Source organism: Sorex araneus, chromosome 7 (assembly GCF_027595985.1).
Source record: "Sorex araneus isolate mSorAra2 chromosome 7, mSorAra2.pri, whole genome shotgun sequence".
Lineage (NCBI taxonomy): Eukaryota > Metazoa > Chordata > Mammalia > Eulipotyphla > Soricidae > Sorex > Sorex araneus.
Genome location: NC_073308.1, coordinates 65364532 through 65391382, shown reverse-complemented (window position 1 = coordinate 65391382; position 26851 = coordinate 65364532). Strand labels below are relative to the sequence as shown.

At 52.6% G+C, this 26851-nt stretch overlaps 1 protein-coding gene across 3 annotated transcripts in view; it reads left to right on the top strand.

The window, feature by feature from the left end:
• Nucleotides 1-2836: 2836 nt before the first annotated feature.
• The window catches only part of SMAD1 (SMAD family member 1), a 68925-nt gene continuing 44910 nt past the window's right edge, over nt 2837-26851 (top strand). Inside the window, exon 1 of one of the 3 annotated variants that reach the window (XM_055144731.1) lies at nt 2837-3111. The gene's annotated coding sequence lies outside the window, so the exon portion shown is untranslated. Of the gene's footprint in view, nt 3112-3180; nt 3278-3630; nt 3836-26851 lie in introns of those variants that run through there. The other 2 variants (XM_055144732.1, XM_055144730.1) reach the window with 2 other exon arrangements.

Below are 26851 nucleotides of genomic sequence, written 5' to 3'. Positions count from 1 at the left end.
CAGACACCACTCCAGACCCTCCGGAGGGCAGTGAGCAGAAGGAAGCAGAATCCCACCCTTTCCAAGGCAGAGAGGGAGAATGCAAAATGTATTGTCACTGTCACTGTCACTGTTACTGTCATCCCGTTGCTCATCGATTTTCTCGAGCGGGCACCAGTTACGTTTCCATTGTGAGCCTTGTTGTTACTGTTTTTGGCATATTGAATATGCCACGGGGAGGTAGCCAGGCTCCACCATGTGGGCAGGATACTCTCGATAGCTTGCCGGGCTATCAAACCCGGGTCAGCTGCATGCAAAGCAAATGCCCTACCACTGTGTTATCGCTCCAGCCCCAAAATGTATGAAGGGGTGGAATTTTAGAGTCACCAGCGCAAGTCTCCTTCAGGAGGGGGACATTTGGGAGCAGGTGAGGTGCTGGGGTGGGGGTGGAAGCCTTCCAGTCAGAGGGTCTGAGAGGGCATGTGCGCCAGGGTGGGGGGCAGGGGGGGAGGGCAGAACTCAGACGAGCCTGGCACATATTCACAACTTTTACATGCAAGCTGGGGGCAAAGGAGCACTTATTTGTGATACTGTGAGACTGTGACAAAGTAACTGCCCATAGCCACCCCCTGCCCGAACATCCCTTGGAAAGACGATCCACTGCTATTAGCACTGAAGGGTATGGTTTTGCCCAAGAGGCAACGTCAAACTTCCTAGCACGCACTTCACATTTTCATGCTGTCAGTGATCCACGCGGGCTACGAGAATCTCATCGATCAAAAGACACCTGTGTGAAGACGTAAATGGCATTTGGTCGGTGGATCGCACTGGAATATGGGCGGTATGACGCGGGCCGGTGACAAACAGAGTGGGCAGCCCCCTGAAACTCCCAGGTACGGCAAACAAACAACTACAAAACTAAGAGTTGTGTCATATCATTTTGTTAGGGAGGGCCACACCCGGAGAGGCTGGGGCAGCCAAGCAGCGCCTCGCGCGGGGGGGGGGGGGGGGGGGAGGATGGGGTGGGGGGTGACACTGGAGGTACTAGAGGACCCTGTGGTTCCAGGGATGAAACCCAGAGCTTCTGTATACAAAACCTGTGCACCTGCCTTTGAAATCACGTGCCTCTCTCTTCCATTTTTATAGAATTTTCCCTCTAGCCTAAATCAAGCATCCAACATGCAGTTATGACTTCTTCTGAAAAGCCAGGTCTCAAAACTAAAATCCACACAAAATTCAATCACTGGACTGTACGTATTTGTTTAGGGCTCCCCAAGCAGTGCTCAGATCAGACTGGTAGTTCAACGCGAGGCCCCTGAGGATGCAGTGCGGCATCGTAGGGGGCACTACCCACCACCCCAGTGGTGCCTGGAGATCCCCAGAAACACACCCTGTGATGCCGGGGGTGAGGATGTCCATCCAGCCCGGCACACGCACCCTCACCCCTGCACCGTCTTTCCAGCCCCTACAACCCAGCCTTTTTGTGTGCAGGCCTCCAAGGCTCAGTATACGCAGAGTTGTGTGTCCATCTCCTGCAAATTGGTTTTAGGACATTTTCATCACCCACTTGCCAAAAAGCACCCCAGAACCTTAGCTGTCAACACCCAGCCCCCACCCCCCGCCCCCCACGCTCCAGACACAGGCAAGCGAGGTCAGTCTGGGTGCTGCACATTTCACCCCCCGGGGATCATGTCCACACCATGGTGTGAGTCTGGCTTCTTTCACTAAACACAATGCTTTCCAAGCTTCATGCAGCCGGTATGAGGGCTTCGGCCTTTTTAATGACTGAATAATGTTCCATTGTATAGCCAGAGCACCTTCTGTTTATCCAGGGAAGGTTTGGAACCAAGGGTGACACCATCTGGCTGGCATTTACCCAGGCCTCCTCCAGCTCTCCTGCTGGAAGCCGAGAGAGGGGAACCAGTCCAGGCCGTTTCCAGGGAAAATAAGAGGCAACCCTGCAATTGACCAGGAAGTGCTCTGACAGCTCAAGCAGAAATGAGCAAAACACGCTGATCTATCATTTACAAACAGGATTGTGTATGTTTTATGGGACTTGTTGCCTTGCCTTTAAATAACTAAATCCGAAATGCAGAAACGCCAAAACGGTCCACAAACAAGAATTTAAAAACGGAATGTAGCCAGGGAAGCGCTGTTTTCTTTATATTAGTGACAGCGTCTCTGTGGGTTCATGGGAAATTTAGTTCTCAGAATAATTATTCGCCTCTAAACATAACTCAACATTAGGGTAATTATTCAAGATCGCTTGCCAGCTTCCAGAGAGCTGGCCAAGAGAAAAGTGAACTCTCGCAAAAAGAGATTTTCAATGTTTATGGAGCTCAGGTAGTCCAGAGCCAGTTTGTCCTTAATGGGGGCGGGGAGGTGGGGGCCGGAGATGGTGTCTGCTAAAACACTGTGAAAATCAGATTAAAAAAAAAAAAAATCGGAGCGCCACTGGGGCAAGTCTCTTCCTTGGGAGCTACAGGACCTAGGATGGGAAATCTCAAATTGGCACAGAACGCTCCTATGGGTCCCAGGTCTGGTATAAACGCAGGTCACCGGCCTTTCCAACTCTGGGCGCCAGTAACTTCTGGGGTGTGTAGAACATTCGAGACTCAGGGTGTGTGGATTATGGGGGGGGGAAGTGAGGGTGTTGGGGGAGTCGTGAGCACTAAGGCCAGCCCCGCAAGATAACTGTCCCCAGATACACTCCACGTGCCCACGGCCGGGGAGGACGCGTGGCCGAGCCCTCGGGACAGCCGGGGCGCGCACGGCCCCGGAGCGCGGCGGGCGGGCGGGCGGGTGGGCGGCCCCCGGGAGCGCAGGGGGCGGCGGCGGCGCCCGGGAATTTGGAGAGGATCCCTGGAGGCGGCGGCGCGCGGGCGCGCGTGTGAGCGGCCGAGCGCGCCGGGTATTGGCAGCGGCCGAGTGGAGGCTGGGCGGCTCCGACTCCCTGACGCCAGCGCGACCAGATCAATCCAGGCTCCGGGAGGAAGCAGGCGAGCGGCGCGGCCGACGCACCGCCCGCGAGCCGCAGCGCCCGGCCCGCCGCTCCCGGGCCCGCGGGACCCCCCCGGCCCGCCCCGCGCGCCCGCCCCGCGCGCCCCGGCCGCCGGGCGCGCCGCCGAGCCGGTAACGCCGCCCGCCCCGCCGCGACCCCGACCCGCGCCCGGGCCCCGCGTCCCCGCGTCCCCGCCCCGCGCGCCGGCCTGGGGAACGGGCCCTGCGCCGCGTGGGGGGCCGGCCCGGCCGAGGGCGCCTCCTGGCCGCCCGGAGGAGCAGCCCGCGCCTTTGTCGGGTGCGCGGGGCCCCCTCCCCTCCCCCCCGCGCCCCATTGTGTCCGCGGCCCGGCCCGGGCCACCCGGCCGCCGCTTTCAGGGGGGACGCGCCTCCGAGCGGGTCTCGCGCCGGGTAGAGGGGGGTGGAGAGGGGGCCCTTAGGGGTGGTGCTGGGGGTGGGGGCTGCGCTCCCGGACGGGATCCCCCCCACCCTGCTCCCCACCCCGTACCCACGAGCCTCTAGGGGGTCGAGGTCAAGGAAAGTTCGCCCCGAAATTCCCTCTCATTTATTCAAAGCTTTGGCGGCTGCGCGTCAGCACCCCCCCCCCCCTTCCCTTCCCCTTCCGCCTACACCCGCTGCGCCCGCGAGTGGCGGCTCATTCCTTTCCCTTGACCGGATTCGATTGCCTCACGGCGTGTGCATTCGTGCGCCCGCGCTGGAACAACTGCCCATTGACTCGGCCGCCGGCCTTCGTGGGTGTCCCCGGGGCTCGCGGCCGCGGGGGGTGTCGCGGGCGCGGGGGCGGCCGTGAGAGACCCGCACCGGGGCTCGTTGGCCCGAGTTGCTGCCTCGCCAGGTACCGGGAGCCGCCGGCGTGGGGCATTGCTTTCTTTTGTGTGTGTGTGTGTGTGTGTGTGTGTGTGTGTGTGTGTGTGTGTGTGTGTGTGTGTGTGTGTGTGTGTGTTTATTTGGAGGGGGGTTTGCGTTTGCGGGAGAGGAGGCGCTAGCCGGTTTTGAAACACACACACACACACACACACACACAAGCACACGCGCACGCACACACACTCACATACGCGCACAGACACACACACACACACGCACACACACGCACACAGCACACAGCAGGCCCGGAGCGGCGCGCAGCAAGAAGGCGCTGCCCGTGGAGGAGCCGGGCGCGCCCGGGCCCCTGAGCACCCCTGGACGCCCCGCGTGCGTGAGTGCTTCTCCCCCACCCCCGCCTCCTGCGCGCCCCGCGCCCTCTGCCCTCTCCCCTCTCCTCTTGCTCCCCCCGCCCCACTCCCGCGCACCCCAAGTGGCAGAGGGTGTGGAAGGAGACGCCAGGGACACGTTTTTCTGCCCTGCCCTCTCCTCCCCTCCCGTGGCCGCCACTCTCCGCAGCACTGTCGCGGTGCCGCGCGCGCGCGCGTGTGCGTGTGTGTGTGTGTGTGTGTGTGTTGTGTGTATTATTGCGGCCGTTACTGTGAATTCTTTGGGGGGGTGTGTGTCTATGTGCAGTGCCTTGACTGCGGACCCTAGCTCGCGCTTAATTGCCCGACGGATGACGTGCCGGCGTTCAGCAGCACAATGAGAAAACTGTTGTGTCCGCCTGTGTGGAGTTTTTCCTCTTGTGTCTAATAAGCACTTGGGCTTTTACGGGAGGCCGGCGAGGTGTGCTGGTCCCGCTGGAGAGGAAGCCGGGCCCAGAGGCTCCCACCGCCGTCCGTTCCTGCTGTTCCCGTGCCCCTGGGCCGGGCCGGGCCAGGCGCTGCTGGTGGGAAGCGCTGGTCCTTCCTCGCGCTCTCTTGGAGCTCTTGGGTGTCTCTGTGCAGGTGGTGGGCATTTTGTGTCCCTCTCGCCACTCGTGGGAACCTCCTGAAGGTCGGGCGGGTGAGGTGGGGATGCTGTAGCCCCTGGAGGGGCCGGCCGCCTCAGGTTTCTTCCCTGGCTATGGATTTGCCCTTCATTTCGTTTTAACCCTCCAACCATAGGTATGTAACTAAATACATTTTTCCTTCCCCCCCCTCTTTTTTTTTTTTGCAGTATCCTTTGGTTTATACCCTTGAAGAGCTGGTGGTCTTTGTTAGAAAAATGACTTTGGGGGGCACTTGAGAACTGGTTTTTTCCTCCTAGAATTTAAGTCATTTCCCCCCTCGGCTGAGCTCATGACAGTGTGAAAAGGAATTCTCATTCTCTCAAATGCACGAGTTGAAATCCAAAAGAATTCTAGTTGGTCATTTCAATAATTTAGTAATGCCAGGGTTAAAGATAAATTTGATCAACGTGGTAGATGGAGGAAAAAGAATCCTGAGTGTAATTAGACGGGTGTATTTAAGCTGCAGCCGCCTACACAATCAAGGCCAAGTTGTGTGTGTATAAAAGATTCTCATTTGTGTAATCTTACAAGGCTAATGGAGGCATCACTGAGGCTTATAAATAATGTAAGTTTGTGTATAATGTAGAGTCTCTGGAGACCGCCGAGAAAGCAGCATTACCAGCCTCTCCAACCTGCTTGAGATCTTAAATTGATTTACAGCACTGAACTGGTGCAAAATGATACATCAGGATGACATGGGGTCAGCCTGTAAAAGTCTATGATGTCAGCCTGTTAGTTCAGGCATCATAATTAAACCATATTACAGGGGCAGCCGAACAGGGGTCTGGCGTTGGACTTCAGATATGGGCGGTGTAGGGATTTTGTTTACGTGGAAAGGCCAACCTGCTGGCCACCTCACTGCTGATTCTGAGAAACGAAAGGCTAAGAGGACACTGAAATTTTGGGGGAGCGGGGGTGAGGGGTTCCATCTGCAGTGTCTAAGGAGCTTTCTCTTTGGTCAGAACAGATGTTGGGTGAGGGTGGGGGGTGGTGCTAATAAGTTCGAGTCTGTCTGCTGAATCCTGGTGTGAACTTGAATTTACAGGCCTTGGGGACTTTCTAGAACATCCGAGGGTCACGTCTATTATTATTATTATTATTATTATTATTATTATTATTATTATTATTTTAAATCTCTGATCCCTTTATTAGCCCTGAGTGGCTCTGTGTTGATGTGCCTACCAGCTGACATGTTATTTCTTTAGCTACCGTTTCCCTGGTCTCTATGGAAGACAGAGAATTGACGAGTGTACAAACAGGTCAGGGGAAGAAGGTGCTTGGCTTTTGTGTAAATCTCTGACAAGCCTTAGTTTGTGGTTCAGCTCACATCGCGCTATCCCGGAAGAAAGGCAGAGCCACTTGTGGGTACCAGAATGACAAAGTCAGAAACGAGAGTTCACCTCCCCGGCAGCACGAGCCACATTGCACGTGATTCGTGGGTCCACAGGGCACTTGGCTGCGGTCGGCACAGTTGTTGAATGTGCTTTTCCCTCAGAGGTTCTGTGCTGCCCTAGAACCTTGTCTCTGTGCATTTCCTTCCTTTCTACTCCCTCCTGCAGCTCCTTTCCTGCCTGCTCCTGAGTCTGTGGGGGGTCCGAGAGTGAAAGCGCTGTATCAATTAAGGTCCATACCAACTAGATACACATTAGCTACTTTGATTAAAGTAACAGTTTGGAAGAGACGGTGAAAGCTGCCGTTTTACCCAGGATGACTTTTCTCCCTATGGTGTTTTACTGCTGGGGTCCTGAATCCTAATTTGATTTAGAGCTTTGGATAGGAGAAATCTCCGTAGCTCAGTTTCTTCTGAGTTTTCATGGTGCGCTTGTTTTTTAAAGGCTCAGATGTTGTTGTTGAATCCGCAGAATGCATCCCTCGCCCAAAGTACTTTCGTCATTTTGTAGGTGAAGAATCTTGAATTCAGAGTGATTCAGTGTCTTGCCCTGGGCTTTCTTATGAGCAAGTGGTTTGGATTAATAACCTTAGCTGGATTAAGGACAATCTTACTCACACACACACACACACACACACACACACACACAGTGTTTTCTGTTTTGGTTTAGAAGATTTGGCAAATCATTATTCTGCTGAGCTTTATGATTCTGTATGAACTTTTGTTTTTGTTGTTTAGGCCTTTAGAAAAATTTTTTATCTATTATGTATATGTGTATATTTGTGTTTTTTCTGGGTAATCATTTGATGCTTAAGAAAGGAAATATATTGTTAATACTTAATATCTGAGCAGAGCATATCTGGGAGCGTAAACCTGACATCACATTTCAAGCCTAAATGAGTCTGATCTTTGTTTTTCTGGATAATTCCTATCATTTTCCCTCACATTTTTCTTGTACTGTAAGCTGGGGGCACTGCTCAGGGAAAGTCTGATAATTTGATTTTTTTTTTTTTTGCTTTTTGGGTCACACCCAGCGATGCTCAGGGGTTACTCCTGGCTTTGCACTCAGGAATTACTCCTGGAGATGCTTGGGGGACCATATGGGATGCCGGGGATCGAACCCGGGTCGGCCGCGTGCAAGGCAAACGCCCTACCCGCTGTGCTATCGCTCCTGATAATTTGATTTTTATTTTATTTTATTTAGGGGAGGGGGACACACCCAGCAATGCTCAGGGGTTACTCCTGGCTCTGTACTCAGGAATGACCCCTGGTGGTGCTCAGGGAACCATCTAGGAGGCTGGAGATTGAACCCAGGTCAGCTACATGCAAGGGAAATGCCCTCCCCACTGTACTATCTCTTCAACCCTTAATTTTGTTTAATGTCATCAAAATTGGCCTCCCCGTAGTCTCCAAACACCATACCTTGGGATAAGAACAGTGGATTCTTTGGAGCCACCCCCCCCGCCCCCATTTCACATTGACTTTTGTATAATCCTATAGTTCTGTTGGGTTGTGGGAGGGGGTGGTTTTAAGAATCGGGTGAAACTCTGGATCTTACCTTTCCTTCCACTCTCATCCTCCTGCCCCCAGAACCCCCATGCCTCAGGATACTGGTGCTCACACCTCTGTCCCCCAAGTGGAGCTGTTCAGGAGGGCAACCCCAGGCCCCGTAAGACTGCCGAGAGCCCCTGCAAACACTGGAGCTTGTCATGCTCCGGACGGAGAAGGGAGGGGTTGTGTGCCCAGCTGGCTTTGCCCGCTTGCTGCTCCGCCTGTCCAGACCCGTGGAAGCAGCCAAGGGACCAAAGGAGAAGGACGCTTGACTGGTGTGACTGGGACCGAGCAGAATTGCTGATGCTTTTTGCTTCTCCCCTGTTGTTTCCTTCTTCTTTTTCTTTGGGGGCTCAGAAGCAAACACACCTGCTGGTGCTCAGGGCTTACTCCTGGCTCTGCACTCAGAGATCACTCCTGGTAGGGCTCTGGGACCATATATGAGGTCTGCCGTGTGCACAGCAAGCGCCCTACCCATTGTGCTATCTTTTTGGCCCTTGGTTTCTTCTTAGAGTGTTTGTCATGGTCTGAACCTTGGGTCTGGGCATGTCCCTGCAGTTTGAAAAGGGGTGGAAAGGACTTTTTTTTTTTTTGGTCTAAAAGTACTGGATGTCATCGGAGCTGAGTAGGAATCTCATCTTGACAATCCCAGAGAGATTTTTTTCCTTATGGGAGGAAATTGACTTTTCTTTTTCATTTTAAAGATGGAAAAAAATGGCTCCATGTCTAATGTACTGAACAGGATCCTGCTAGAAGCTGGGCAACCGAGGTTGCTCAATGTTCAAAGTCAGTCAGGCGGTTCCTTCATACCAGTCTGCTTGCTTGACCTATAAAAATAAATCACATTCTTAACTGAAGGTGGAAGTTTGGGGTTTTTAGGGAAGGAGCCAAGGGTCTTAGGGAAAGAATCAGAAAGGTCTGTGGAAGAGAAAGGTCATTTAACTTAAAAAAATGGTTTTAAGTCATAAAGTGACTGAAATAGATGGCATATTCTCTCTTTCTCTCTTTCTGTCTCTCTCTCTCCATTTTGGATCACACTTGGTGGAGCTCAGGGCTCTGTGCTCAGGGATCACTCCTGGTGGAACCCGGGCAACCATCTGGGGTGCTGGGGACCAAACCCCAATCAGCTGCCTGCAAGGCAAGAGCCTTAACCTCTGTGCTCTCTCTCCAGCCTCTAGATGCATATTTTCTTTAATGTAGGTCTGTGTATGACTTTCTTCTTAACTTCTTTTTAAAGGTTCATTTCATGCCGTTACAACTTGGGGGCAAGCCAATGAAGGGGGTGCCCAGAGCAGGGTCTGGGGTGGGAGGTACAGCGCCTCCTCAGATCCCCCCTCTCCCTTCCTGCTACCCTACTACCCACTGACCTGCAAGTTCTGGTTGGAGGTGTCCTTTCCGAGATGATTAGCAGGTGGGCTTTAATAACAAGCTGAAACATTTCCTCTTTCCTCCACACCATAATCCCTGACTCGGTTTCTTTCTACTCTTAACTGCTGGTGCAAATGTTCAGTGCAGTTTGATGATGGGACTGTTGTCTGGGTTGCAACAGAAATAAATACGTAAAGGATTTTTAACATGGATCCTGGAGTAGCTTCCTTTCAAATGAAAAAAAAAAAAAAACAACCAGAGGAGGTGGAAAAAGGAGAGAAAGACAATAGGAATGCAAGTCAGTTCAGCTCTAAATTAAAATCTTCGCTTTGATGTGCATTACTTACATAGGATCGATTTAGGAGATCTACAGCTAGTCTGTTTACTAGCTTTACAGAACTCTTTGGTTCTGGAGGATATTCTTCTGCATCAAGAATGCCATCTTTTAGGAGGAGAAACTTAAACTTTGATTTCCCAGCTCAATCTGGGGGACCGTGAGTGTTTGAGGAACTGCTAGCCTACTGGGAGCCATATTTGAGCATCTGAGCATCTTTGTAGTTTTGGTTCTGAGCAGAAATCAGATTTTTAAGACGGCTTTCTCTTCAGAATAAAGCAGTGGGTGTTGGAAGGTTTTGGAGGCCAGGAGGCTCACTTGTTGATTCTTAGAGCTCTCTTCGCCCTTCTCACTGTTCAGATAAGTAAGGAGCCTTATTCTCTTGTAGGAACCAGGTCTAAGGTGCAGTATGTTGATCTCCTAGCTAATGTTTTTGAGAAAGCAAGCTGGAGTTTAAAGAAGGCATACATTTGCAGGCCACGGTTAATTGTTCATTTATATCCTTCTCAGCTTAGACTGTAAATAAATATTTACTCTATGACTGGAGTGATAGCACAGCAGGTAGGGCATTTGCCTTGCACATGGCTGAGCCAGGTTTGATTCCTTCGTCCCTCTCGGAGATCCCGGCAAGCTACCGAGAGTATTCTGCCCGCACGGCAGAGTCTGGCAAACTACCCGTGGTGTATTCGATATGCCAAAAAACAATAACAAGTCTCATAATGGAGACATTACTGGTGCTCGTTCGAGCAAATCGATGAACGAGATGACAGTGCTTCGACAGTGCTTTGACAGTTGTTTGGGAGGAAGGGGTGGGTCAAACTATTGATCCTAAACTTATTTATACACATAGCTGTTCATACTTGTTTCCCCTTAATTGTAGGGAAGCTGTGTTATAAATGGGTTTTTCCTATAGGTGTTTCGGATTATTGAGGTCCAGTTCGGAAAGTGGAAGTCTTTTGGACCTTTATAGCTTTTCTCTTTCAGTTCCAAGCACCACAAGGGGGGAAAAAAGGAACTAATTATCTTTTGAGTATTATAATTAGGCATTCATTTAAGTCATTATTTCATTAGATAAATGCAAGCCCTTTTGTTTGTTTAGATGGAAAGAAAACATTTTAATGGAGGGAGGATTATTAATATGCCCTTGTTTGATAATTTTATGCAACATCGTAATAAGTGTATGCACCGCGGGTTCTATGCATACATAGTAGTTCCGAGGGTAGTTTCGAGCGCTTAGTCATTAGTGAGAAGACACATGACAAATCCAAGGCAGCAGTTGCATGGCCGGAGTTGACACAAGGTGGTACACACCGCAGGAGTCATCGGTCCAGTTTATAGAGGACCTCAGTGATGGGAAAGAGAAGTCGCTTGCAGGGATGGGGAGGAGAGACTGTTGTGCAGAGTGGTGTGCGGGAGACCCCGAGGGCGGGCCATCCACGGGAGGCTTTCCCCGGCCTCGCTTCTGTGGGTCTGTGGTCACCAGATGGGGTGGCACAGCCGACTGTGGGGTTGCCGAAAGCTTGTTGGGGTTTTGTTTTAAAATAAAAGTATAATATAGGGGCTGGAGCAATAGCACAGTGGGTAGGGCATTTGCCTTGCACGCGGCCGACCTGGGTTCTATTCCCAGCATCCCATATGGTCCTCTGAGCACCGCCAGGAGTAATTCCTGAGTGCAGAGCCAGGAGTAACCCCTGTGCATCGCCAGGTGTGACCCAAAAAGAAAAAAAAAGTATAATATATTATTGGCGCCTATTTGATTAGTGTTTACACCCTGGGATTCCATAACAATTTCTCAGGTGCAAGAAGGTCATGAACGGAAAAAGTGTTACGGAGCACTGGAACTTTCTGCAGGGAGGGAGAGCCTGTCCCATCGGCCTTGGGGCCACTGGCCTGCGGTGGCCACTGTGCACTTAACATGTAGCGAGGCAGCTGTCGCCCAGTTCTTATCTTTTCATCTTTTTGGTGGCCACACCTGGTGGTGCTCGGGGGACCTGGCTCTGTGCTCAGGGATCTCTTCTGGCCGGGAGCGTGGACCATACATAGTGTGAGCCCGAACCCGGGTAGGAGGGATGCAAGCAGAATGCCTTCACCCAGTGCTGTCTCTTTGGCTCCGGAACTGCATTCTCGGGTCAGCTCACTGACGGCCACACAGACACAGGTGGTCCACACAGATGGAGGAGGGTGAGCTGCCATCCCTGGCTGTGTCGGTGTTCCCTCGGAGGGCTGCAGGGGAGGCAGGAGAGGTGTGCAGAGAGGATAAATGGGGATGAGAGGTTGGGCCTTAGAGTGCCAGGAGGAAGAAGCTTTGGGCTTTGGGTGTGTTTTTTTTTTTTCTGTTTTGTTTTGTTTTGTTTTGGAGTTGGTGGGGTTGGGGCTAACCCCAGGCTTTGAGTTCGAGAGGCAGCAGAAGGGCCTCCTGAGTTGTCTGCTGTGGCGTTGCTCACCCCGGGAAGGGTAGCAGTGGGAGGAGCTGTTTTGTGAGCAAAACTATCATTACTCTGTGCTGTCTGGCTTCGGGGTCCCAGGAGGGAGAGGTCACCGAGGCTGTCCTTAAGTTTCCTAGTTGGGGGGGAGGGGGCTGGAACATTGGTGAGACCATTATTAAGAATGGGAAAGGGGCTGGAGCCATAGCACAGCGGGGAGGGCATTTGCTTTGCACGTGGCTGACCCAGGTTCGATTCCCAGCATCCATATGGCCCCCCGAGCACCGCCAGGAGTAATTCCTAAGTGCATGAGCCAGGAGTAACCCGTGTGCATCGCCGGGTGTGACCCAAAAAGGGAAAAACTAGAATGGGAAAGAACTGTTTGCAACGTGCTGGTGTGTGCGTGCCAGTGAAGCTGCCGTTGGAAGAGACAGGCTGGACGTAAGGGGACGGAGCTGGGGGAAGGGCTGCACATTTGGCCCTTCGGGTGGGGATTCTGAGAGCCGAAAGTGAGACAGGGCATCAGTGGTCTTGGTTGTCCCGCAGACACACTCCTCTTGGACTCCGTCCCAGGACGGGAGGCGGCATGATGGAAGGAGCTAGAAGAAGGAAGTGGAAGCAAGGCGTGGGGATTGGAGGAACGAGCCGGACTGAGACTGGCTGGAGTGGAGCCAAGGAGGGGTGTGTGTTCCAGAGTCAGGGGGAGGGTTGGGGTAATCAGGAAGTCCAGTTGGGGTGAAGAGACCAACTGTGTTAAGAAGTGAGAAGTAGGGGCTGGAGCGATAGCACAGCGGGTAGGGCGTTTGCCTTGCACACGGCCAACCCGGGTTTGATTCCCAGCATCCCATATGTCCCCCCGAGCACCGCCAGGAGTAATTCCTGAGTGCATGAGCCAGGAGTCGCCCCTGCGCATTGCCGGGTGTGACCAAAAAAAAAAAAAAACCAAGTGACAACTAGATGCCTTTCCGCACAGACGTAGCTGCCGCCACACTTCTGGGTTGGAGGAAAGGAGAGATATCCAGGTGCTTGGGACTGGGGCTAGACTGGACGCAGGAGAGGGCGACAGAGGCAGATGATGGAGCCGGATGATGGGGCCAGTAGAGCCAGAGCGAGTCTGGGAGAGAAGCAGAGAGGGGCCTCCACGGGCACGACAGCAGGTGGCAGAGCTCCTGCCAACCTGCGTGGGCTTGCCTGGCGGGGTGGACGCAGGTCCTCGCACCAGGGAGGCAGGGTGGCACGGGGAACGCTGTGGAAGCCACAGGATGCAGAGACGTCTGCAAAGACCAGGCAGGGCACGCACTCGGTGTCTGCACAGGGGCATCCTGGGGTGACTTCTGTGCCCTGGTGCTGGGGCTCGTCACACTTGCTGGTAGAACTCAGCGGCTGGCTGGAGAGGATGCTGGGAGCGCGTCTCGTCAGCGTGGGACGCCCGGCTTCCCTGAGGAGAGGAGGCCCCGCGTCCCGTCACCAGGGTTAAGTCCAAGTCTTCGCAAATGGATTTGCTCTTTGCTCTATTTTTTCTTTATATTTGGGGGCCGTGCCCCACCCTGCCCAGGGATTCGTACTGGCTCTGCACTCAGGATCACTCAGGGCAGGGCTCGGGGGACCCTGTGTGGTGCCAAGGCTCTAACCCGGGTCGGTTGTATGCAAGGCAAGTACCTTCCCCGCTGTACTCTCCCTCCACCCCCCCGTACTTGTGTTTTTAATTTTTTTTTATTTTTTGATGACTTGGGAGAAACCACCCTTAGCATTCACACCGTCTTTTTTCCTCACTTGGAAAAGACAGGTCTCTGCCTTCCATGCTAGTGAGCTGAAGTGCGTTTAATGCCTCCATATTTCTTCTAGTCAAAGATGCTGCTTGTTGTAAGGTGCCATTTCAGGTAGTGATAAGGAAAGTAAAGGGTCAGGAGATAGTACAGTGGTTAGGGCCACCAGGAAGGGCCCAGAAGCATTGGGCCTGTATGCTGAAGCCATTGGCCCAGAATCACTGGTGGGGCCTCAGAATTCCTGGGCACTGTTTGAGACACCCCCCAAAATATACAACCGAAAAACCCAACTCAGTGAAACATAAATACTAAGGTTTATTCATTTGCTGGCTTCAGCGGTGATAAAATGTGGGGGAGGGTGGGGGGGGACACATTACAGCCTGAGGTTCCAAATACATAAAGGACTTTGCACGGCACATAATGAGCAATTAGAAAACGTTGGCTATTTATCAAAATCAATGTGATTTTAGAGTCTCGGATGTTGATGAGAGCCGTAGCCAATCTAGTCCAGATAAGGGTCACAGGTTATAAGGAGTTTAATGGACTCCAGGAACTGAGAAGAGTTGAGTAACGGGAATGCTGGGAACCGAAGTGTCACGTACCAAGTTTGGGAATTTGTAGACAGAGCGCTTGCCTGACAATTCTGGATGAGGGATTTGAAGAGGAAGGACAGCAACTGACCTGGGAAGAAGGCCCTCTAATGATTCCAAGGTGCTACTTAAATTGCCTAGAGCTTTTACAAATAAGTATCTGAATTTATTAGTGGCTTGTCTTACAGCATGTGTTACTTTGTGCGTGTGTGTGTATGTGTGTGTATGTGCCCGCACACACACCCGGGTCAATGGAATCATGCATGCACAGTTGCAGGGAGACCCTGGAGATTCAGAAGGAAAGGGAGTTGGATTCTTGTGCCACATTGGTTGATTGGTGCTACTTCCTCAAGAGTTGGGCAGGCGGGCAGAGGGTTGGGCTGATGGTCAGTTATCGAACCCTTCTAAAGATGGTTTGAAAGGCGGAAACCAGGGCCAGGGGAGCTCAGCAGTAGAACACTTGCCTTCTGTGTGCGAGACCCTGGATTTGATCCCCAGCACTGCAGGAATAAACGCAGAGGCAGAAGACAGTTAAGGGAAGGTGACAGCAATTCTGTGATCAGACTCCAATGCACAAATGACTAAAGGCAGAGCCCGGAGCAGGAAGGATGCTTGCACACGGTGTCCTGGGTTCCATCCCCAGTATCCCATATGGCCTCCTGAGCACTGCCAGGAGCAACCCCTGTGGGTGTGACCCACCAAACAAACAAAGCAAAGGCACATGACTTTTGAGACAGTAATTCACAGCAAGTTACTGTTCTTAGTAGGAAGCCTGTTCCTGGGCTACTTGAGGTGGGCAAGAAGGACTTACAGTGCCAGAGATGGCACCAGGACTCCCACGTGGCAGCCCATATGCAGCCCAGCCCACTCTTTGAGGTGTCTCGGGCCCTCTCTGTTGGACATTTACAGCCCACAGCAGACACCTCCCACCCCCGCTGGGTGGAGACACGGTACAGCCCAGGAGCAAAATGCTGAGGAACCGACAAAAAAGCAAACTGCTAACACTCAAAGTTCTGCGCCCTCCTCTGGGCCGTCCTCACTGGGCTGGGGTCTCTCCTTCCTTGTGTGTTCGGAGACCAGGAACTCTCGCCTGCCAGCACCGACTGGGCTTTTCTTGTCGGAGGAAAGGAAGCCGAGTTTTCCCTGTCACCGTGGGGAAGCTGGCGTCTCCAGGAGGTGGATACTGCTGATGTGGAATCCCGAGTTGGCCGGGCCCGGCCTGGCCCTTCCTTCTCTCACCCCGCCTCGTCCTGTCCTGTTGGGTGGGCTGGAGCTCTGGAGCTGATGACCCTTCCACAGCGCCACAGAGGGCTGGCCCAAACGCACCTCCTTCTACCGCCCATGTCACGGTACTTGATTGATTGTCTCTCTACTGGCGTTTTCTTGCTCATTGGAGATAGAGCGATGGTTGTCAATGTGTTGATGCTTGAGATGAATCCAAAGAGCGTGAGAGAAGTTCTTACAACGTTAAATGCACACGGTGAGGTATCAGCACTGGTTTCTGGCTTTTCTCATAAGGAGACAGTGGTCGCAGCCATGTGCCTCCCCACCTGTTGCCTTAATCACCCTCACTGCCCCCCGAACCATTGTCGGTGAGTTCTAAGGAGTCGTGGGTGGGGCCGAGTGTGCCCGCATCCTCAGCCTCATCACTTCCTTTCTTTGAAGTGACCCGCCATGGGGACTTGAGTTTTAGTGATGAGTTTAAATGTGGTCTCGGTGTGTGCGTGTGGATTTGTAAGAATGCACCCCAAAACTTAGGTGAGGTGGCAGTGTGGTTTGTTCAGTGAAAAAGATAGAGTCCAGAATGATGGTACAGCAGGTAAGGCATTTGCCCAGCGTATGGCGGACCTGTGCTGGATCCCCGGCTCCCCGAATGGAGGAGTCCAGCAGACTCTGAGCCTGCTGGAAATGACCCTGAGTGCAGGACCAGGAGTAAGCCCCGAGCAGTTCCAGGTGTGGCCCCAAAACAAAAAAAGATAGAAATGAAGAAATGATCTGCCAATATTTCAGAGTTGGGGGGTGGGGTGCAGAAGGAGCCTTGCAGACCCCACCCCCACCTTCTTGAATCCTCTGCCCATTCTTGAAGCCTTCCCGAGTGACAAGTGATTGAGACCAGGAAGCCTGAACTTCCTGTCCGTCAAACTCAAAGTTGGAGAGGGAGGGGGGCAGGAGGGGGATGAGTCTTAATTGATCAAAGGCCGCTGCTTTTCCTGAAACGGAGTAATAGTGATGTACTAACAGTTGCTTTGAACATTGTAGATGGGGGGGGCGGGGGCGAGGGGGGTGGAGTGATAGTACCCTGAGTGCCTGACCCACGATCAGTCCATGACATCACTTATGGTCCCCTGAGCACTGCCAGGAGTAGTCCCTGAGCGAGAGCCTTGGGGGAAACTCTGATTATCATCGGCTGTTCCCCACCTTCCCCCCGAAAAATATTAACGATAAAAGGGAAAGCTTTAAAAAACAATTGTGGCTAGGCTGGGAGGACACACCGTGAACAGCAGCGCACGCTTCGTAGAAGTGGGACCCCGGTGTGATCCCCAGTATCATGCGGCTCCCTGAGCACCACCAGGGGTAGCACTGGCAGCCCCGAGCACTGCGGGGGCGAGCAGTGCTACATCACTGGACCCTAACAAGGCACTATCCACCTGGGCTGGCCACGTGTTCCTGGCAGGGGCACCGCGGCTGTCTGAGATCCGTGTGTCTCATGGGCTCTGGCCCCCCCTGAGCTGCACTTCCGGTTCCTGCCTGTCGGCTGCCAGCCCTGCACTCTGCCCTCATTCTTAACAACCCCCTTATTTGCCTCGGTCTCCCCCTCCCCCCACGTTCTCATGGGCGTGTTCAGGACTTTGATTTCCTGTGCTCAAGCTTGAGGAGTGCTGGATTGGTTGGAATTTTTTCCCCCCTTCTCTTAGCTGGGAGTGGAATTAGCTTGATGATCGTTTCGGTGATTGGCACCCAAGCTGCGTCGATAGCACTTTTTTTGGCCTTGAGACACTGACGGGTTGGGTCTTGTCCCGCGGCGCGCGGGCTGGGTGTCGTGTCTGATGGGTCTTCTAGGAAAGCCGCCTCTCAGACGCTCGTCCCGGCCGCGCTGGGCAGGGCTGTCCAGCTCAGGGCCCTCCCGGCGGATCTGCAGTCGGGGTCATGCGCCCGCCCGGGTGGGCAACCGGAGGGCTCGCACCCCGGAGTGCAGCCACTTGAGATAAGGCACAAACCAGTTTGTCGGGTCAAGCTGGGGTTTCAGCACCTCCCCACGGTGCTGATGTGCTCAGCTCGCGGACGGGCCCTGGAGGGCCCTGGGCAGACGCCTGCGTGTGGCCTCAGCAGCCTGGCTCCCTCGTGGGCCGGCACACGGACACACACCTCTGCACGTCTGGCTGGGGTGCGGTGGGGTCTCCTTGGGGAGCCTCGGAGGAAGTTGCCCCCGAGTCCCGGGGTGGGCTGTGGGTCAGTGTGGATGGGCCGGCTCACCCCGACACTGGCTCTCTCTCCTCACTGCTGGCCGGGCAGGGGTGCGGGCTGGGGGGCCTCCTTCCGGGATCTTTTCTGGAGGGTGTCGGCCGTTGCCTGTGTTGGGGACTCAGGAGGCCCCGGGAGACGGGAGAGAGGGGCCAGGAGGGGCGTGGTGGAAAGGGGCCTGGAGAGATGCTGGGGTGGTGCGGCAGAGGGGGAGTGGGCGTGGGGCTGGAGCACAGTAGGGAGGGCGTTTGCCTTACACGCGGCCACCAGGGTTCGATCTCCAGCATCCCATATGGTCCCCCGAGCACTGCCAGGAGTAATTCCTGAGTGCAGAGCCAGGAGGAACCCCTGTGTATCGCTGGGTGTGACCCAAAAAGCAAAAAAAAAGGGGGGGTTGGTGGGCATGGCTGGGGTGTTCCTTCTTGCACCCCAGTGAGGAGAGCCAGCCTGAATATTCCACAGGTGACACAAGGCCACCGCAGATGACGCGGGTGGAGGCGAGGGAGGGAATAAACGGTCAAGGGCAGGTTGAGAAGTGCTGCCCTAGGAGGCCTGAGGGAGGAGGTCTGGAGGGAGGGGCAAGGGAGCGAGAGCCCAGGGCTCGGACTCCTGCATGCACAGGGCGCGGCTTCCATCCTCAGCCCTGCCGGGAGTGACCCTTGAGTCCCGTGCCGGTGGTGGTCCCTGAGCTCATGAGTCTAAAGTGCTCTCAGCTGTTCCTGGTGGCGATGAGGATGAGGGCGAAGACTCGGGGTTCTGGGGGGGACTTGCCGAGCCCCTGGACGCCTTCCTGCTTGGTGGCTCCTGTGGGCCCCGCACACAGCGGTGTCCCGTGCCGGGGTGCTTGGGGACAGTCAGTCCCGCGCTCTGGCTGCAGGACCACTTCAGGTATGCCGGGAGTGAGAGGTGGAAAGTTCTAGGCCAGGGGCTGGAAAAAGAGCAGAGCAGGGCAGGTGCTTTCCCGGCACGAAGCTGGCCTGGGGCTTGAGCCCTGGTGGGCCGTGTGGCCCCCAGCCCCAGCAGGAGAGAGGCCTGAGCGCACACCTGGGCGGTTTCCCCAGCGACATTCTGCTTTCTCTCCTGTAGGTGAATTTGGAAAGGAGAGTGATGTATTACGGCAGGAGGTTTTGTGTCTCCACGTGTTTGTAGTAAAATGGGAGTTTCACTGTCGATTTCTAGGTCTGTACTTAGTGTTGACCCCACGGACTTGCCGCAGCAGTATGCCGCGGGCGTCCACTGCGTGGCCGGTCACCCAGAGCCCAGTGACCAGGGGAGGGAGTTGTTGCAGAGAGCAACCTGGATTATGGCCATTTGCCCTCTATGTGTGTGTGTGTGTGTGTGTTCGTGTGCATGTGTGTGTGTGCGCGTGTGCACGTGTGTGTTCGTGTGCATGTGTGTGTGTGTGCGCGTGTGCACGTGTGTGTTCGTGTGCATGTGTGTGTGTGTGCGCGTGTGCACGTGTGTGTTCGTGTGAGTTCCTTTCTGTCACGGGACGCAGTTCAGTCCCCCCCCCCCAAAACAAGCACACCTTGGAGATAGTGCGGGCTCAGTCCAGACACTGCAATAAAGCAGAGATCGCCATAAAATGAGTCACAGGCAGATTTTGGTTTCCCCATGCATCTGAAGCCATGTTTACATTGTACTGTAGTCTGTTAAGTGAGCATCATGTGTTAAAAAAAAAACAAACCCACGAAGCCAGCATACGTACCTGAATGTGTTGCTCACGCCGTGAACCAGCACGGGTCGCAAATGGCAGAGTGCTGAGCACGGCTTCGCTCTCCCGACCCTTCTGGGTGTAAGGAACAATTTCCACGAGGCTCGGTGACAGTACAATAAAACAAGATGCTTCTCCGGTCCCCACCCCTGTAACTGTCATATGCATGTAACTGTCGGCTCGTTGGAGCTGGGAACTGATTCGTGTCCGTTTTCTTTCTGCTGTCGCCTTCTGATGATGCCGGGACAGACTTGGTAGAATGAAGCTCTCTGGGCTGAATACACTGAGAGGAGGAGAACCGGACTCGGTGTCTTCGCAGATTCTGTTTCTTTTTTTCTTTCGTTTGTTTTTGTTTGGGTTACTTGGGGGTTCACACCTGGCAGTACTCAGGGGTTACTCTCGGCTTGGTGCTCAGGGATCACTCCTGGAGTTGCTCCAGGACCGCATACGGTGCTGGGGCTCCAACCTGAGTTAGCTGCATGCTAGGCAAGCACCCTCCCTACTGGCGGGGGTGTTAACCGGACGGGCGGAGTAAGTCACTGGCGCAGGTCTCCCTGCTGAGGGACGTTGCTGCTCCCGTTGGGAGCTCTCCCTCGCAAGCCCAGTGAAAGGTGGACGGGGTCCCTTCGGCCCTGCGCTGTGGAGGGGCTCTCGCTGTTCTCCAGACGGATTGCTGCTGTTGGTTCTGTTTCTCCTCCCGAGTGGCCCCGTGCAGGCCTCTCCGGCCATTCCAGCTTCTGGCAGATCGAAAACAGGCGGCCAGGGATCGTCACACGAAGCAGTGCAGGACCCGCGCTGAGCTCAGCGCTGACGTCTATGGTTCTGTCAACTCCTTTTTCTTTCTATTTTTTTTTTGCTTTTTGGATCACACCCAGCAATGCTCAGGGGTTACTCCTGGCTTTGCACTCAGGAATTACTCCTGGCAGTGCTTGGGGGACCATATGGGATGCCGGGGATCCTGGTCGGCCACGTGCAAGGCAAACACCCTACCCACTGGACTATCGCTCCGGCCCTCAACTCCTTTTTCACTCAATGCTTTGTTCTCCCTAAGGAACAGATATGTATGCTTAGAAAAAGGACAGGAGCAAATGGCCCTGGAAGGGAGCTAAGTAATATACAGAATATTTGGGAGGGTGGGTAAAAAATTCATGCGTTGGTAAAATGAAAGGATATTTGAATTGGGAAAGTGGGGGGCGAGGGGCCTAGGAGGGGATGGAGGCTCAATTTTTGTTATCAAATGCCAGTTCATAAAATTGAATTTTTCTTGCCTCGTGCCTTAATTGCTTTACAAAAGAAGAATGTCTAGCTCATCTCGTAGTCACCTAGAATGAATGGATCTGGCCCTCTGTTCCAGCCCTTCTGTGGGGGATAACTTCTCTAAGAAACTCAGTCCCTTAAAAATCACTGTGTGCAGAGACACGTCCTATTACGATTACTTTTCCCATTGGTAAAAAGATCAATTTGCCACCGCCAAGATCGCCTTCTAGAGTCGGGTAGAATAGTCTCCTCCTTTTTTCTTTATTTGAATTGTTTGGGTTTTAAAATTTAAAACAGGCATTGATCGTTTTCAATTTCAATTAAAACTGGCTTCCTTTCCTCCTGGCTCAATCCAAAAGATGGATCAAAAAAAAAAAAATCCAAAAGTTTTATTTCTTCCCAGACCTTTAAATGGGCACATTTATTAGACACGTACAGTTTTGGTTTTTACATGCTTTTAAAAGTGTAGTTTTCAGATTGGACGTGAAAATCTGCATTTTCAGTCCCCGCCTGGTCAGCTGTGCAGTGATCTGCCCAGCCGTGCCAATCGTGCTGGACTTTGGAGCCATTTAGACCAGTGTTTCTCCACCTTTTCCCCGCTGTGGCCTTCTTGCCACCTTGCTTCCTTCCTGCGGCCCCCTGCCTTACAGGGTGGCCCCCTAGTCCCATTCCACACCCCCTACTGATGTGCAGTTTCCCCCTGTGGTCCCCTCGGGAAGAGCCTGGGGACCCACCGCGTGTTAGGGCTTGGGTGGAGAAACCCTGTTTCCGAGCAGGATCCCTTAGCGGCGGGGCAGGAGGTCCCCTCAGTGCCAGCCCTGCCATCCTTCCCCTCGCCCTCCTTGCCTCTGACCACCGCTCCCGGCCTCCCCCTGCTTCCTGCGGGCCCTGTTCTCACCCTTGTTCAGCCCCGCTTCCGCCCTTCTCCCGCCCAACTTCCTGGGTGATTTCTGCAACCTTTGACCCAACCCCCGCGGCCCCCCCTTCTCACTGCTCCAACCTGCAGGATTTTGCGACTGTAACGAGCAATTTCAAATCCAACTTTATGGTTATTTTCGTTATTGCTTCAGCAGTAAAATAGATTAATTCATTGCCATCCCTTCAGGATATTCCTGGGGGATGCGGGGACCAGGGGGGGTGACCCGCATCTTCTACCACAGCAGTTGGCGCTCCTGACTGATTTCCCCCTCCCTTTGCTGCTGGTTTTGCTAGTGCTACCAGTACCAGTTGGTACTCCCCGACCTGCTACCCCGCTCCCTGCTTCTTTGCCTGCAGGGTTTGGGCAGCCCTGGAGATGCTGTGTCTGCTCCCCAACCTCCGGACCCCCCTCTTGGCACTTTCCCCTCGCCCCTCATGCTAGCTCTTCCCTAGTCCTTGCTCATCCCCAGGGGCCACACGCAGTGACCACCTTTTTGCTGGTGTCGCCCCTGACCCCAGGAGGTCCGCCTCAGAAAAAGCATGGACTGGGGCTGGAGGGATAGCACAGCGGGTAGGGCGTTTGCCTTGCACACGGCTGACCCGGGTTCGATTCCCAGCATCCCATATGATCCCCCAGCACCGCCAGGAGTAATTCCTGAGTGTAGAGCCAGGAGTAAGCCCTGTGCATCGCTGGGTGTGACCCGAAAAGCAAAAAAAAAAAAAAAGAAAGAAAGAAAGAAAGAAAGGAAGGAAGGAAGGAAGGAAGGAAGGAAGGAAGAAAGAAAGAAAGAAAGAAAGAAAGAAAGAAAGAAAGAAAGAAAGAAAGAAAGAAAGAAAAGAAAAGGCATGGACTTTAAAAAGAATTCCGTTCTCTGTCCCCTGGGTTCAGGGCTGAGTCCCCAGGGCAGAAGCAGGATGGGTGCTTGGTAGGTGTTTGTACCAAGTCAGAACTTCCCCCAAAGCGGCAGGAGCCCGAGCTTGAGTGTTTCCTGTGCGCAGATGACAAGAAGGGACATTCTCATCTCCCAGACTGCCGCGTTCGTGAAGGTGATGGTTCCCAGATCCGTGGGGCGCCCTTGGCCATGAGCCCCCAGTACAAGTCCGGCCAGGTGGGCGGCGCCCGCTTTGTGGAAAAGCACTCAGAGGCTCCGAGATGTGTTTTTGCACAGAGCAGCTTGGCAGAGAGCCGCCCTTCCAACCTGCCTCTTTCCTGGCCAAGGGAAGGACGCTTGTTTTGTCATCTAGAAACATCCTTTCCGTGACCCCCCAAACTTGGAGGGGGCTGGTCAGAAAGCCTGGACACGGGCCTTGTTTTTCTTGTGGCGGGTCTGCCTTTTGTTTCCGTTTTGCAAAGGACCTCCACGACACGGCGAATGTTCAGATTCCTGACAATGACTGGTCAACAAGTTTTATTTCTCTCACCTGTGCAGGAAGCGGCCTCCACCCAGTTTCACTGAATTAGGAGGGAAGTGATTTTTTCAAGTGATAAAAAGAAATAAAATTCCGTGCTCTTCCCAGAGGAGGGGTTCAACAATTGGGAGACTGCCGGCCAACCAGATGTTGCTTGGTCAAAGGATATAACTTGTAAAGACGTTTCCTTTGATGCCTGGGATGAATATGGATGTGTTTCCCTTCAGAGGGTCCTGATTAAATTATTCAATTAGGAGCTGAGCTGGAGGATCTAAATATAGGGAGAGGGTTCAGGCTGTCCTGCCTTGCCGAGGCAACTCGCCCCTGCAGATGTGAGTGTTTATTGTCTGTCATAAACAGCACCTGTGAGCTCAGGGGAGCAAGAGAAACATGTTGCACCATGTGGGGGTGCGGGTGAAGACATATAACAGGTTTTCCCTTTAATGAAAAGGGATAACGTTCCCCTTAGTCACTTCCATTTTCATCCATGAATTTGACTTTGGAGTCACTTGCTGCTTTTTTAAGAATTTTTATGGTGATTAATAAACAGACTTCAAGTCCATTTCTGGCTTAAAATGCAGACCCACTGCTTGCCTGGCCCTCCCTCTTGAGAAAGTTGCTGACCCTCTGGGCGCACAAGTTGATTAGTCAAGTTGAGATAATGATACAGACCTCGAAGGATTACTGACAGGGAGTCAATAAGATAATGTTTGTAAAAACAACCAATATAAGGTAATAGCTCAATTAAAATAATTTCATTCTTTTGTCAGTGATGACTCATTCCTAACTGGCCACTTACGGAAATTTACTGCATTTAGCGTCTTTGTCATCTGTAAAATTGCTCTTCCATGATAACCGTGACTCAAAGAGAATAGAGAATAGTTTTTCTAAGACACACCGACCGTAGGCTTTTTCCTCTTGCATTCAGTCAAGTGAAATGTTAAAAATGCTTCTGATCTTCAGACTTTTCCTGTGTTTTAGGAGTGAACAATTGCAAGACAAATGACTTTAGAGTTTTTGACTTGAGGTGGATACTGATGAAAGCTCTCAGGGCCTGGGAATTAGGAGCTGGACATCTTGAAAGGCTGCTCTGTCCATCCGGATGACAATTTTCCATTCCTGACATGAATTTGAGACTGGGAATTTCATGGAATTCAGGAATGACCAACTCTTAGAGGAAGTGACAAAAAGACACATCAGCCAAGTTTGTTTTTTGAAGTTGAGGACTGTAAGAAAACTTAAGTGCCTTCAACCTCCGTAACTAAATAAGGAATCATCTAACAAAACAAAACAGGGCAGACACTTGCGTTGCACCAGGGAATCAATAAGAAAAATAGACCCCGGGCCCCTTAAGCACTGAGATGGGTCGGGATGGAATAATCCCTGCAGAGCTGAACCAGAGACAGTTCCTGCCTTGAAGATTTTTCTAGCAACAATGTAGATTAATCACTAGCAAACTGGCTGCATCCAAATATAAAAACTGGCCTCAGGAACTCATCTGTCATTGACATCCATCCTTTCCTCGCTGCATTTTCAGCAAGGGGACTCTCCGTTTGGAGTCACTTGGCTGACAAATCACAGCTTGCAATGAATTTACAAGTGCTAAGTGCTAGGCAGGGAACGCAGTCTAGCTGTGAGACCTTTGCTTTTTGATTCCCAGAGTCCCACTCACTTAACTGGCTGTTGAGAGGCCAGACCACCTGGGAGCTGGGGCCAGCACGCCCTGTGCCTGGGCTCCTGGTGCCTGCAGCGTCCAGGCATAACTGCTTTACCAGAACCCGGCTTTCACCGTCTCCACCGCCTCCCTCCACCGGCTTCGGAACTTGAAAATCAGAACCAAAATGGTTTGTTGGAGAAACGACGACTGAGCTATTCTGTCAAAGATCCCATGTTTGAAAAGTTGGAAAATGTTTGGGCCGAGACTTAGGAAGAAGCTCAGGTGGAGTTTGACTTCGGGGAGAGTGTTGTCAGCCTGACTTCCCCTTTGATCCGAGCGGCAGGAGGCCACTCCCACTTCCTCCACATCCTTAGATGGCTTTCTTGTCTGGGACTTCTGGGCAGACACTTTTTCTTCCAGAGACTCAATGGAGCAGAGTTCCTTTTAGCCCGGCTTCTGAGAAGCCTGGATCTCATCCTTTAAAAGGCTCTTTTGAAGTGGAGAGGAATAGAGAAATAGAGTTTTCTCGCCCTTCCCTCTTTCTGGGTTTGCTTTCCCCCTGGATTTTTTTTTTTTTGATTCATGGTAAGTTTTGCTGCACTACATTCAAGCCCCCTTGAAGTTGAGAGTTGTTAGCGGTTCTGAGCTAAAGTGCCGTTGGAAACCAGGAAACAGAAAGGCAAAAGAATTTACCTGTCTTTCTCCTGCAAGACAACTATCTCAAAACCAATCAGTTGTAACAGGGGGGAAAAGAAGCATTTCTGTAGTTTATTTCTTGAAATCAGCCCGTGGAGCATAGATGGTTACTTGTGGGTGTTTTCTGAGATGGAAATAACCAGAGAAAACCCATTTCTACTTCTCTGTTTCTGTCTTGACGTTATATTTTTAATAGCAAATTTGAACATTGCCCTCTCTCAGTCTGAAGAGTGAAGTTGTGTTGTTTTCATTGAGCTGCGCAGTAAGAGATCTTTGGGGGGAGTCGGAGCACTCCCACACCTGCCTCCGGAAGCCCTGCCCCAGACTGGGGTGATCCGTAGCCATTTCTCAGCAAATCCACCCAGCAGTTCCAAGCAAGGGCCTGTGGACACGATGCTATTTGAACCCTGCTATCCTGGGAGCATGCAGACCACCCCAGCAGTGCTGGGGCCTCCAGGACCTCCAGGGACCCATCTGGTATGGGGAACCGAATCAGGTCCGGCATGTGCTGGCTCTGCGTCCTGACCACTGAACTATCTCCCTGCCACAATCAGTGATCTTTTGCTCTTGGACTAGGAACTGTTTGGGGTTAGCCCCGCTCTGGTTATCTAGGAACTCCTCACTGAACTGCACCTAGGGCCTGGGACACTGCCTCTTTCTTCTGAAGACAGTAACGAAACCAGGTCCTCCAGTAGCGTTGCTTCCTTCCCTGTTGGCTAGGCTTTCTCTTATCAATATTATACGGAATCAACACTGAACAAATGGGAGTTACTGCAGAGCCTGCTGTTCGCATTTAGTAGCCCCTGGAGTGTGCGTGATATCGGAGCTTACTGATTGCAGTTAGGATATTTTTTCCTCCCTGTTTTGTGATTTCTCCCTCTTCCTCTGACCACCAAGCTCATGGCTGCTCTTGGGGTTAGTGATGAAGTGATTGCTGTGTAGGCTTTTCAGTACCGACTGGCACGAAATCTCTGGCATAGTTTCCTTTGGAGCTTTCATCTCTGAAAGTATTTGTAACCCTCTTCTGCGGGGTCTAGTCTCCTGCGATTCTGTGATTTCTAATAAGTGGCAGGAATTTTTAGCATCTTTGTTCTATCCTTCTTGACAATCCCCATCTGTTTTGACAATTCTGCTCTTGTTCAGACTACCTCATTGACTTGGGTGTGTGAATGAAATCAAGCACGGTTGGGGTTTTTTTCTTTTAAATGATTGATTTTGGAGTAATGAAAGTTACATTCTAGATCTCCAGGCACGTTCACTCTTTGACCCTCTTGGATGTTTTAATTTAGTGCGGGCGAGCATTCTCATTAGGCCGTGAATTCCACCTAAGATGGAATGTCAGCACAGATGTCGCCTGCCTCCCCACTTTTCACTGACGAGACCCGGAGCTGGCACACAGCACATCTCTGAGGCACTCGACAGCTCATGGAAGTGTTTTAGCAAACTGGGAAAACCATGCC